Raw genomic sequence first — 13517 nt, 5'->3', positions numbered from 1 at the left:
TTGTATGTATTTAACATTTCAGTAATAAAATATTTAAAATCAAAATTGGGATTATGAACTATTTAGAAGTTAATGATGAGATGCTTGCACATCTAGCATTTCACATATCACCAAAGTTTTATTCATTGAGCAAATAATGCCGTTTGATGTAGTAAAGTTTCATTTGTGGGCCCATCTTCATCATCTTCACTTATGCAAAGTGAACAACACAGGGTCAGTCACATGGATAAGTGTCATGAAGGAATGAATAAAGCATCCATCTATGTAAAGAAACAGAAACACTGGAATAAAACCAGCACAAGTAAAGGGAAACCAAGTACAGTAAAAAGTAGAAATTAAGAAAATAGAGGACTTGATACAGTATTAATGACTAGATTTTTGCAGGTCTAATCCAAGAAAAGAAACGAAAGATAATACTCATAGAGCATTAATGATGTTAAAGGTGACACAACTACAGAAAAAAATTAATAAGGAAGTGGATGTGGTTGCACATACCTGTAAATCCAGCTACTTGAGGGGCTGAGGCAGGAGGATTGCAAGTTCAAGGCCACCCTCGGCAAGTTAGTGAGATCCTGTCTCAAAATAAGAAAGGGCTGAGGATGTAGGTCAGTGTTAAGAGTGCTTGCTTATCATGCCCAAGGCCCTGGGTTCAATGCCTGCACAGAAATATTCATTTCAATTTCAAAATGTGTAAAAATATAGAAGGATTACATTTTTCTCTAAAAATGTGTTACAATTGACTTGATACAGTAGAACCCAATACAGTGTGTGTGTGTGTGTGTGTGTGTGTGTGTGTGTGTGTCTGAGCTCCCCTTTTTTGTTCTCTTTTTTTTTTTTTTTGAACTTTTTTTTTTTTTATTGGTCGTTCATAACATTACATAGTTCTTAATACATCATATTACACGGTTTGATTCAAGTGGATTATGAACTTTTACCCCGTATACAAATTGCTGTATCACATCAGTTACCCTTCCATTGATTGACATATTGCCTTTCTAGTGTCTGATGCATTCTGCTGTCTGTCCTATTCTCTACTATCCCCCCTCCCCTCCCCTCCCCTCCCCTCCCCTTTTTTCTCTCTACCCCTTCTACTGTAAATCATTTCTTCCATTTGTATTATCTTGTCTTACCCCTCCTTTCCTCTTATATGACATTTTGTATAACCCTGAGGATCGCCTTCCATTTCCATGCAATTTCCCTTCTCACTCCCTTTCCCTCCCACCTCTCATCCCTGTTTAATGTAAATATTCTTCTCAAGCTCTTCGTCCCTACCCTGTCCTTGTTTACTCCCCTTATATCAAAGGAGTCATTTGGTATTTGTTTTTTAAAGATTGACTAGCTTCACTTAGCATAATCTGCTCTAATGCCATCCATTTCCCTCCAAATTCTATGATTTTGTCATTTTTTTAATGCAGAGTAATACTCCATAGTGTATAAATGCCACATTTTTTTTATCCATTCATCTATTGAAGGGCATCTAGGCTGGTTCCACAGTCTTGCTATCGTGAATTGAGCTGCTATGAACATCGATGTAGCAGTGTCCCTGTAGCATGCTCTTGTTAGGGCTTTAGGGAATAGACCGAGAAGGGGAATAGCTGGGTCAAATGGTGGTTCCATTCCCAGCTTTCGGAGAAATCTCCATACTGCTTTCCAAATTGGCTGCACCAATTTGCAGTCCCACCAGCAATGAACAAGAGTGCCCTTTTCCCCGCATCCTCTCCAGCACTTATTGTTGTTTGACTTTCTAATGGCTGCCAATCTTACTGGGGTGAGATGGTATCTTAGGGTAGTTTTGATTTGCATTTCTCTGACTGCTAGCGATGGTGAGCATTTTTTCATGTACTTATTGATTGATTGTATGTCCTCCTCTGAGAAGTGTCTGTTCAGGTCCTTGGCCCATTTATTGATTGGGTTATTTGTTATCTTATTGTCTAATTTTTTGAGTTCTTTGTATATTCTGGTTATTAGGGCTCTATCTGAAGTGTGTGGAGTAAAGATTTGTTCCCAGGATGTAGGCTCCCTGTTTATCTCTCTTATTGTTTCTTTTGCTGAGAAAAAACTTTTTAGTTTGAGTAAGTCCCATTTGTTGATTCTATTTGTTAACTCTAGCGCTATGGGTGTCCTATTGAGGAATTTGGAGCCCGAATCCCACAGCGTGTAGATCATAACCAACTTTTTCTTCTATCAGATGCCGTGTCTCTGATTTAATATCAAGCTCCTTGATCCATTTTGAGTTAACTTTTGTGCACAGCGAGAGATAGGGATTCAGATTCATTTTGGTGCAAATGGATTTCCAGTTTTCCCAGCACCATTTGTTGAAGATGCTATCTTTCCTCCATTGCATGCTTTTAGCCCCTTTATCAAATATAAGATAGTTGTAGTTTTGTGGATTGGTTACTGTGTCCTCTATTCTGTACCATTGGTCCACCCGCCTGTTTTGGTACCAGTACCATGCTGTTTTTGTTACTATTGCTCTGTAGTAGAGTTTGAAGTCTGGTATCGCTATACCGCCTGATTCACACTTCCTGCTTAGTATTGTTTTTGCTATTCTGGGTCTTTTATTATTCCATATGAATTTCATGATTCTTTTATCTATTTCTACAAGATATGCTGTTGGGATTTTGATTGGCATTGCATTGAACTTATAGAGAACTTTTGGTAATATCGCCATTTTGATGATGTTAGTTCTGCCTATCCATGAGCAGGGTATATTTTTCCATCTTCTAAGGTCTTCTTCTATGTCTTTCTTTAGGGTTCTGTAATTTTCATTGTATAAATCTTTCACCTCTTTTGTTAGGTTGATTCCCAAGTATTTTATTTTTGGGGGGGATATTGTGAATGGAGTAGTTGTCCTCATTTCCGTTTCAGAGGATTTGTCGTTGATATACAGGAATGTCTTTGATTTATGCGTGTTGATCTTGTATCCTGCCACTTTGCTGAATTCATTTATTAGCTCTAATAGCTTCTTTGTAGACCCTTTTGGGTCTGCTAGGTATAGAATCATATCATCTGCAAATAGTGATAATTTAAGTTCTTCTTTTCCTATTTTTATGCCTTTAATTTCTTTTGTCTGTCTAATTGCTCTGGCCAGTGTTTCGAGGACTATGTTGAACAGAAGTGGTGAGAGAGGGCATCCCTGTCTTGTACCAGATCTTAGAGGGAATGCCTTCAATTTTTCTCCATTCAGAATGATGCTGGCCTGTGGCTTATCATAGATTGCTTTTACAATGTTGAGGTATGATCCTGTTATCCCTAATTTTTCTAGCGTTTTGAACATAAAGGGATGCTGTACTTTGTCAAATGCTTTTTCTGCATCTATTGAGATGATCATATGGTTCTTATTTTTAAGTCTATTGATGTGGTGAATAACATTTATTGATTTCCGTATATTAAACCAGCCTTGCATCCCAGGGATGAATCCTACTTGATCATGATGTATAATTTTTTTGATATGTATTTGAATCCGATTCACCAGAATTTTATTGAGGATTTTTGTGTCAAGGTTCATTAGAGATATTGGTCTGTAGTTTTCCTTCTTTGAAGTGTCTTTGTCTGGTTTCGGAATCAGGGTGATGTTGGCCTCGTAGAATGAATTTGGAAGTTCTCCCTCTTTTTCTATTTCCTGAAATAGCTTGAAAAGTATTGGTGTTAGTTCCTCTTTAAAGGTTTTGTAAAACTCTGCTGTATACCCATCCGGTCCTGGGCTTTTCTTAGTTGGTAGTCTTTTGATGGTTTCTTCTATTTCCTCTATTGTTATTGGTCTGTTTAGGTTGTCTATATCCTCCTGGCTCAATCTGGGCAGATCATAGGACTCAAGGAATTTATCTATGCCTTCACTATCTTCTATTTTATTGGAGTATAAGGATTCAAAGTAATTTCTGATTATCTTCTGTATTTCTGAAGTGTCTGTTGTGATATTGCCTTTTTCATCCCGTATGCTAGTAATTTGGGTTCTCTCTCTTCTTCTCTTCGTTAGCATGGCTAAGGGTCTGTCAATTTTATTTATTTTTTCAAAGAACCAGCTTTTAGTTTTGTCAATTTTTTCAATTGTTTCTTTTGTTTCAATTTCATTAATTTCAGCTCTGATTTTAATTATTTCTTGCCTTCTACTTCTTTTGCTGTTGTTTTGCTCTTCTTTTTCTAGGATTTTGAGATGAAGTATGAGATCATTTATTTGTTGGTTTTTTCTTTTTTTGAGGAATGAACTCCAAGCAATGAATTTTCCTCTTAGAACTGCTTTCAATGTGTCCCATAGATTCCAATATGTTGTGTCTGTGTTTTCATTTAACTCTAGGAATTTTTTAATTTCCTCCTTGATGTCTTCTAAAACCCATTGATCACTCAGCAACCTATTGTTCATTCTCCAGGTGATGCTTGATTTTTCCTTTCTTCTTTTATCATTGATTTTCAGTTTCATTCCATTATGATCGGATAAGATGCATGGTATTATCTCTACCCCTTTGTATTGTCTAAGAGTTGCCCTGTGACATAGTATATGGTCTATTTTTGAGAAGGTTCCATGTGCTGCTGAGAAAAAAGTGTAGCTACTTGATGTTGGGTGGTATAGTCTATATATGTCAATTAAGTCTAGGTTGTTAATTGTGTTATTGAGTTCTATAGTTTCCTTATTTAACTTTTGTTTGGAAGATCTGTCCAGTGGTGAGAGAGGTGTGTTGAAGTCTCCCATGATTATTGTATGATGGTCTATTAGACTCTTGAACTTGAGAAGAGTTTGCTTGATGAACACAGCTGCACCATTATTTGGGGCATATATATTTATGATTGTTATGTCTTGTTGGTGTATGATTCCCTTGAGCAGTATGAAGTGTCCTTCTATATCCCTTTTGATTAGCTTTGGCTTGAAATCTATTTTATTAGATATGAGTATGGACACTCCTGCTTGTTTCCGCAGTCCATATGAGTGATATGATTTTTCCCAACCTTTCACCTTCAGTCTATGTATATCTTTTCCTATCAAATGCGTCTCCTGTAGACAGCATATTGTTGGGTCTTGTTTTTTGATCCATTCTACTAGCCTGTGTCTCTTAATTGGTGAGTTTAAGCCATTAACATTTAGGGTTATTATTGAGATATGGTTTGTTCTTCTATCCATATTTGTTTATTGATGTTACTAAACCTGATTTGTTATCCTCTTTGACTAGTTTCCCCCCTTTACTGTCCTACCTCCCATTGTTGGTTTTCAATGTTATTTTCCATTTCCTCTTCCTGTAATGTTTTGCCAAGGATTTTTTGAAGAGATGGTTTTCTAGCTGCGAATTCTTTTAACTTTTGTTTATTGTGGAAGGTTTTAATTTCATCTTCTAACCTGAAGCTTAATTTCGCCGGATACACGATTCTTGGTTGGAGCCCATTGTCTTTCAGTGTTTGAAATATGTTATTCCAGGATCTTCTAGCTTTGAGAGTCTGTGTTGAGAGATCAGCTGTTATCCTGATTGGTTTACCCCTGAATGTAATCTGCTTTCTTTCTCTTGCAGCTTTTAAAATTCTCTCCTTATTCTGTATGTTGGACATCTTCATTATAATGTGTCTAGGTGTGGATCTCTTATGATTTTGCACATTCGGCGTCCTGTAGGCTTCTAGGATTTGGGATTCTGTCTCATTCTTCAATTCTGGGAAGTTTTCTCGTATTATTTCACTGAATAGACTGTTCATTCCTTTGGAATGGAGCTCTGTGCCTTCCTGTATCCCAATGACTCTTAAATTTGGTCTTTTGATATTGTCCCATAATTCTTGGATGTTCTGCTCATGGTTTCTTAGCAGACTTGCTGAGCTGTCTATGTTCTTTTCCAGTTGAAATACTTTGTCTTCATTGTCTGATGTTCTCTCTTCTAAGTGATCTACTCTGCTGGTAGTATTCTCAATTGAGTTTTTAAGTTGGTTTATTGTTTCCTGCATTTCTAGAATTTCTATTTGTTTGTTTTTTATTACCTCTATCTCCCTGTGAAATTGATCTTTTACTTCCTGGATTTGTTTGTCAATGTGATATTTCATTGTCTGATTTTGCTGTCTCATGTCTTCCTTGAGACTCCAGATCATCTGAAGCATATATATCCTGAACTCTTTATCTGATATTCCATCTGTTGCAGCTATTACCTCTTCTAAAGTTGAGTTGACCTGCATTGCTTGTGGTCCTTTCTTTCCTTGTCTTTTCATACTGCTCGCGTTTCTTTCTGCTTGGTGCAACTGTTGTGTTTTTGAAATTTACCCCCTATTTATTTATGTTGCTCTTGTATACTTGAAAAGTCTCCCTTGCAGGTGCGGGCGGCGGCTGTGCCCCTACTCCAATTGGGGTGACGTGTCTACCACGCTGGCGGCTCTCTGGGCCTGTTCCGGGAGTGGAAGGCGGCTCTGCTCTGTCCCTATTCCAATTGGGGTGTCGTGACTACCATGCTGGCAGGTCGCTGGGCCTGTTCTGGGTGTGGGCGGTGGGCTTGGCTGGCGGGATTCCACCTAATGGCAGTCCCTAACCTCCCTGCTTGCTAATTAATGGCTTCTCTGAGGCGCCACGCCTTTTGTAGCTGCGGGGCAGGCCGCGCCAATCAGTTGGCCTGGATCTCCCGGATCCTGCTGCAGGCTGTTGGGATCCCTGGCACTCTATCACTTTGATTTTTTCTGCTTGCCCCTCCCCCAGCGCTGGCTAGCCAGGTTTCGTTTTGGCTGCTACTGGGAGGAGGGGTTGGAGGTCAGGTGTCTCTAGTTTCCCCCTAGTCTTTATGGAGGTTCAGCTTGATACTCCCTCTCCCGGCAAGCCTAGGAGAGATTTTATGTGAATTCCCGCTGTCTGGGGGGTGAGCTGAATGACACCGACCTGTTTTGATGTTGCACTCTGAAGGAGAGTGGCGGTGTATCCTTCAGCTTTCCCGGATGGTGGCCGCTGACTCTGTTCTCTTTTTTTAAGAACAAAAAAAATCTGATAACTGTATAGCTAAAAGCTTTAGGGAACAGATAATCCTTAATAAATTTTTAACAATTCTGTACAGCTAAAATAATCCTGATAATAAAACTAGACAAAGATTATCTAGCTCCTAAAAAGCAAAATCTAGACCAGCTTCATTAATGAAGATTGTATTCTTCACAACTCTGATATTCATTATAATACCAGTCTTCATTAATATGTTAGTGAGTTTCCTTTCCCAAGCACCAGATGTCTCTAGACCTGTGATTAACACAATATACAGCCCAAACCCCCAATGTTCTTCACGTGTTTTGTTTCAGGGAATACTAATTCTCAATGATATTTGAAAATATTTTCTTGGGAAAGTATGCAAATGAGCAAGTCAAAGAAACAAAACAAAATCTCCTACTTCGGGGGATTCCAAGTACATGTAATCAACTTTTCAAATGATGTGGAAAAGAAAATTTATTTGAGTGTATCTAAAATTTATTTCATTGGGAATTCTCACTTCCAATATCTGTTAAGACCTTTGGTATATGAACACTTTGGTAGAGGCTACCCTAACCACAGGGATGTCATTTCAGACATGGGAATGACTGTATTGCAGGGGGTGAGGTGGAGAACTTTTCTTTGCAGCTCTCATCATACTCTACAGAACAGAAAAGATCACAGCCTCGTCCTGGACATGTATGTATGAAACAGGCTCAACTATGTGGTTATACTGTCATTAGGATGTAAATAATTTTTCATTGTAATAAAATCCTATATTGAATACTATTTTGCCTAGTTTTTGGTTCTCTTAGAGTCTACAGTCTCTGCAAGGTGTTATCTAGAGGTGAGGTTGATTATTATAGACTGTATATACTTCCAGCTTCACCATCTATTGCCAGCTTTTTACTCCACTGTACCAATTTTGAATCTCTTCAGTCACTGAATCTGAGTTCATATTTTCCTATATTTTCTATGGGTTTCAGCATTTATTTTCCTGATTACAGATAAGTTCAAACATCTTTTAATGTATGTTTCCTTTACTGTGTTTTTTTTTATTTGTGTGCTTGCTTTATTTCTTTTAGATTACTTATCTCATTGATTTTCGGGATGCTTAAAATATTCCAGGTATTGATCATTGTAAATATTAAACATTTATAAACGTTGGATGTATTTCTCTTAAGATACTTGTTAGTTATAAATCTGTAATGGTGTTTATTATTTTACTAATGTTGTAAATTTATATTCTTCATTTTAAACCTTACTAAATACTTCTTTCTTTTAGTGTTTTATGTTTTCTGCCATGTCATCATGAATCTTCAACTAGAAATAAGCCCTCTCAACATTTAATATATTTACACACCTGATTGCAGCAGCTGAAATCTTCAGAATAAAGTTGAGTATTGGTGGGAATAGCAGTCATTTCCGTCATTTACTCAATTACTGGAAATCACACATTCTTTAAACATTAGCATCATGCATCTTCTTAATTTAGAGTAAATACTCTTTGTCATGCATAGTTTTGATCAGTCCCTATTTTATTTAATGCCTACTAGATTTTTTAAATATTTATTTTTTAGTTGTAGTTGAACACATACCTTTATTCTACCTATTTATTTATTTATATTTATTTTTTAGTTGTAGTTGAATACAATACCTTTATTTCACTTATTTATTTCTATGTGGTGCTAAAGATCGAACCCAGGGCCTCTCATGTGCTAGGCAAACGTTCTACTGCTGAGCCACATTCCCAGCTCCTAGATTTTTTAAAAAACATTTTTGTTTTAGTTGTAGATGGACGTGATACTTTTATTTTTTATTTGTTTATTTTTATGTGGTTCCGGGGATCAAATCCAGTGCCTCAACCTTGCTGGGTAAGCATTCTACCACTGAGCCACAACCCTGGACTAGATTTTATCAGAAACTATTTCATCATCTGTTGATGTGAACATATTTTTCTCTTTTAATTTTTCTTTTTCTTTCTTTTTTATTTAATTCATTTATTTATTTGGGCAGAACTAGGATTAAATCCCAGGATGCTGCACCATGAGTGATATTACCAGCCCTTTATTTTATTTTTTATTTTGAGACAGAGTCTCAGTAAATTGCTGAGGCTGGTCTCAAACTTGTGCTTCTCCTGCCTCAGCCTGCCAACTAGCAGGGATTACAGGTGTGTGCTGCCACACGCAGCTTCTCCTTTAATTTTATGATGTAATCAATTACACCGATTTCTTCACTTTAAACCACCCTTAGAAGGTAGCCCACATATCTGTAGTGTGTTTTTTTTAATTTAAAACATTGCTGGGAGCTGGGCACCAGTAATCCCAGTGGCTCAGGAGGCTGTGACAGCAGGATCTCAAGTTTGAGGCCAGCAAGGCCTTAAGCAACTTAGTGAGACCCTGTCTCAAAAATAAAAAATAAAAAGGGCTGGGGATGTAGCTCAGTGCCCATGGGTTTAATCCCAAGTACCAAAAGCAAAACAAAACATTGCTGGGGGACTGGGGCTTTAGCTCAGTGGTAGAGTGCATGTTTAGTATGCACAAAGCCCTGAATTCAATCTTCAGTGCACACACACACACACACAAATGCTGTATTCTTTTTTTAATATAAGTTATACTCCATTTATATACATTTATATTATTTATTTTTATGTGGTGCTGAGGATCGAACCTAGTGCTCACATGTGCTAATCGAGTGCTCTACCACTGAGTCACAACATTAGCACCCCTAAATGCTGGTATTCTTAAAGTGCATTTCCCTTTGTATATATGTATACAGCTTTTAAGTGGGAACCAAGATAAAATGAAGAACCAATTTACCTTTAAGCTCAAAATATAATTAAAAAATTTTTCTCTTGCCTAACACTTTTACTTTACTTCTCCATTTACTTTACTTCTCCAAAGAATAGTATGTCCTTTAATAAATATAAAAATTATAAAGTGGGGTTAAGGCTTGGTGGTAATAATCTCACACGAGTGAGGCACTGGGTTTGATCCTTAGCGCCACATAAAAATAAAGGCATTTATTTGTTTACAACTAAATGTCTACAACTAGAAGAATATTTTTAAAAATTGTAGAGACATTAAAAAGGAGAAACCATGGGGCTGGGGATATAGCTCAGTTGGTACAGTGCTTGTCTCACTTGCACAAGGCCCTGAGTTCAAACCCCAGCACCACAAAAAGAAAAAAGAGAAACCAATCATACTGCATCTAAACTATCCTGACCCTTAGTTACTTTCTAATTTGTGGCCACATTCATAAGTATCTGGCATTAAAGATTTCACTGCAATAAAATGTTATTTTATTTTTCTTATATAGGGCTATGGCAGAACAATTACCAAATGAGGACATATTTTTCTATAATTTTATTCATGGAAATTTTATATTTTCAAATGTTATTACTATTTAAGAAATTTAAAAATGAGCATCTTCAAGCAAGATGTTTTCCTGGAGGTCAAAGCAAGAAAACCTTGTCTACAAGGTTAGTTTCATTGATAGCATGCAATAGTATTATTGCTTTTGAGTGTTTTTTCCTTAAAAATGCAAAAAAAATACACCTGTTTATGATAAAAACTTTGAAGTGAAACTAAAGGGTCCAAGATGAAATGTAAAGCTCTGTGGCACTTGAAACCTTCCATAAGTCACATTCCGAAAAGCCACTGTTAAAAATTGTTTCTTAGGTTTAAGCTGGGGTTGTGGCTCAGTGGTAGAGTGCTCACCTAGCATGTGCAAGGCCCTGGGTTCAATCCTCAGCATCACATAAAAATAAATAGATAAAATACAGATTTTGTGTCCAACTACAACTAAAAAGTAAATATTTTTTTAAAAAAAGTTTCTTAGGTTCTCTCTATGAGAAAGTATTGGTATCTCTATCCCTGTCAGTCATTCTGTCTAAACAACATGGATGAATACACCTCATTACTGTTTTGAGGTGGGGAAATGGGGTCTCACTCAGTTGCCCCGGCTGGTCTTGAACTCGTGGATGCAAGTGACCCTCGTTCCTCAGGTGTCTGCCGGGACTACTGACTGAAGCATCTGCACCTGGCTTACTTACTTCATTTCTTTAAAAAGTGTCATGGTTTTCTGCTGCACAAATGAATCATGTACTTAATCTTCTGCTCAGAGAATTTTTGTTTATTTACTCACTTTTTAAATTTTAGACATATTTTAGAGGTAGAATTGACAATTCAAATTATATGTGCACTTTCAATACAGAGATATATGAAATAATTGAGTTTTCTAATAAGATATATGCACTACCATTAACCTTGTGTGGGAATACCAAGCACTTTTACTAACCAGGTATTAATCCTAGTTTTTTAAGTCTTGTCAGATGAAAACAATTTCATTTTATTTGCTTTTATTTATGAGTGAGCATGAGTTTTTATTATGTACTTTCAGCAAAATATTTGCTTATTTAAAAAGTTAGATGATTGTTTTTTTCTGTTGATTAGAAAGGAATTTAGATTTTTTTCTGTATGCATTGCTGGTATTTATTTCTCACTGTGTTATTGGTCCTTCCAACTGTTGTTATCTTTAGAATTCTGGGTTCCTACCTTTTCAGTCTCAGTGTTATAACCATGCCTAATTCGTCACTGTTTTTCTTATATTGTCTTCACAGTTTTGTATACCAATGATCCACGTAAAATGCATTTGATGTTCAGGATTGAGGTTGGGATTCATGTGTGCTTTTTCCTAATACATTATCATTCTCCTAATGATTGGTGGGGGAATAATTTACCTTTTCTTCACTCATTTGAAATATCACACTCGTTTTAATGAATTTATTTTGATTTATGTTTGGACACTGATCCCTTTCTATGGCGTCTCAGACATATGCAGTTACTAAACTGTTTTGTGCTGTGTTTTCAGAGTAATGTTTAATATCTGTAGGACATGCCCCCATCACTATTATTTTTAAGTACATGATTCCTGGGTTGTCTCTTCTGAATTTTTTGTACTTTTTAAATTTTAAATCAGCTATCAAGTTTGAAAGCTATACAAGAAAATCCTGTTGTAAGTTAATGGATTAATTAAGAAGATTTTATCTTTTTAACATATATACACACATGTATGCATAGTAATATATATATATATATATACACAGACACACATACATGTATATATACATATACACATATGTATATATATTTTTTGGTTTAGCACTAGGGATTGAATCCACTAGTACTAAACAAAAAAATATTTTACCACTGAGCCAAATCCCAGCCCTTTTAAAATTTTTTATTTTGAGTCAGGGTCTCACTAAGTTGTTTAGGTGGTGAAGGCATTCCTGTACCCGCTGTTTGACAGGGTCACAGCGTGCATGGGGGATGCTGCAGCAGGGCCACACCATCTGGAAACCAGAACCATGGGGAATGTTAAGTGTTTTGTTTATGATCCTCATGATACAGATAACAGGGCATATGTCAATCAATAATAAAAGTACATATTGCCTGAGATTGCAGGAAAATTCCCAGAATGAGACTAAGGGTACAATTAAGACATGCCCTGAGGTGTTTCAATATCTCTCAGGATGCAAACAATAGTGTTGTTCCTCAAGCCTAAGCTACAGGAAACGTTTATCCCATGGTTAACAATTTATACACCCCCCACCAGTTCTAAAGCCACAACCTGTGCAACAGCCTAGCTACAGAAAAACAATCGCTGTGCCAACAGTACAAGGACCACTGTATGTAGGTTACTTAATTAAAGGAAGATTATGATGTCCCCCTCGAGGACAAGAGGCTAATAAAAATACATTTCCCACCAAACAGAACCTCCTTTGCCTTATACAGGAATTTATGATGAGAATGGAAAACACACAGCTAATATTAATGGCAAATGGGTTGAGGTGCAGAGCCTGCCCTTTAGTTAAAATTACAAAGACGTAAGACTTGGTGTGCCTTGACCAAGGATCAAGGAAACTCTTTAAGAAAGCAGTTAAATAGGTTATATGAAAAAAAGGAAATTACCCTGGAAATTAAAAATAGAATAATGTAAAATTAACATAGATATATTTTAGAGGCACTTCAGAGTAATAGGCTCTCACTATTTTAAGTGTGTTTTATGGACTTTAGATTAGAAGTAAGAAAGCTTACCAATAATAGGTATGCTTTAAAGTTAAAAGTTAATGAAATAATTATAGGTATGTTTTAAAGTTAAAAGTGAATAATAGGTCAGGAGACACGTAGTAGAGTTGCATAGTCTAGCACCTAGTGATGGAAGTAAAAATGTAAAAGTTTAAGCATGATTGGCAAAGGTTACAGGAAAATATTTTAAACAATGTACTCAATATCTTAGGTAATCTATATGTCAGAAAAGACCGTAACTTTTGAAAATTATGTAAATCAAAGAAGTTTCAGCTTTGAAGCTATCCATTAACCGCCTCAAAAAATACCTACAAAAATAAAGTCCCCTCTAGGGGCAGCAAATCCTTCTGAAGGATGCTCCTAACTTGCAGCCTGTTGTCCGTCCTATCTCTCTTCTTTGCTGATGCCACTCATCCTTCAGGACCCCTGGATCCCTGCTGGGGCCTTACTTAATTGCTGAAGCTAATCATAAATTTGCAATCATCCTGTCTCAGCCTCCCAGATTGCAGGGATTACAGGCGTGC

This window comes from Urocitellus parryii, chromosome 15, assembly GCF_045843805.1.
Source record: "Urocitellus parryii isolate mUroPar1 chromosome 15, mUroPar1.hap1, whole genome shotgun sequence".
NCBI classification, from domain to species: Eukaryota; Metazoa; Chordata; class Mammalia; order Rodentia; family Sciuridae; genus Urocitellus; species Urocitellus parryii.
This window is presented reverse-complemented; position numbering follows the sequence as displayed.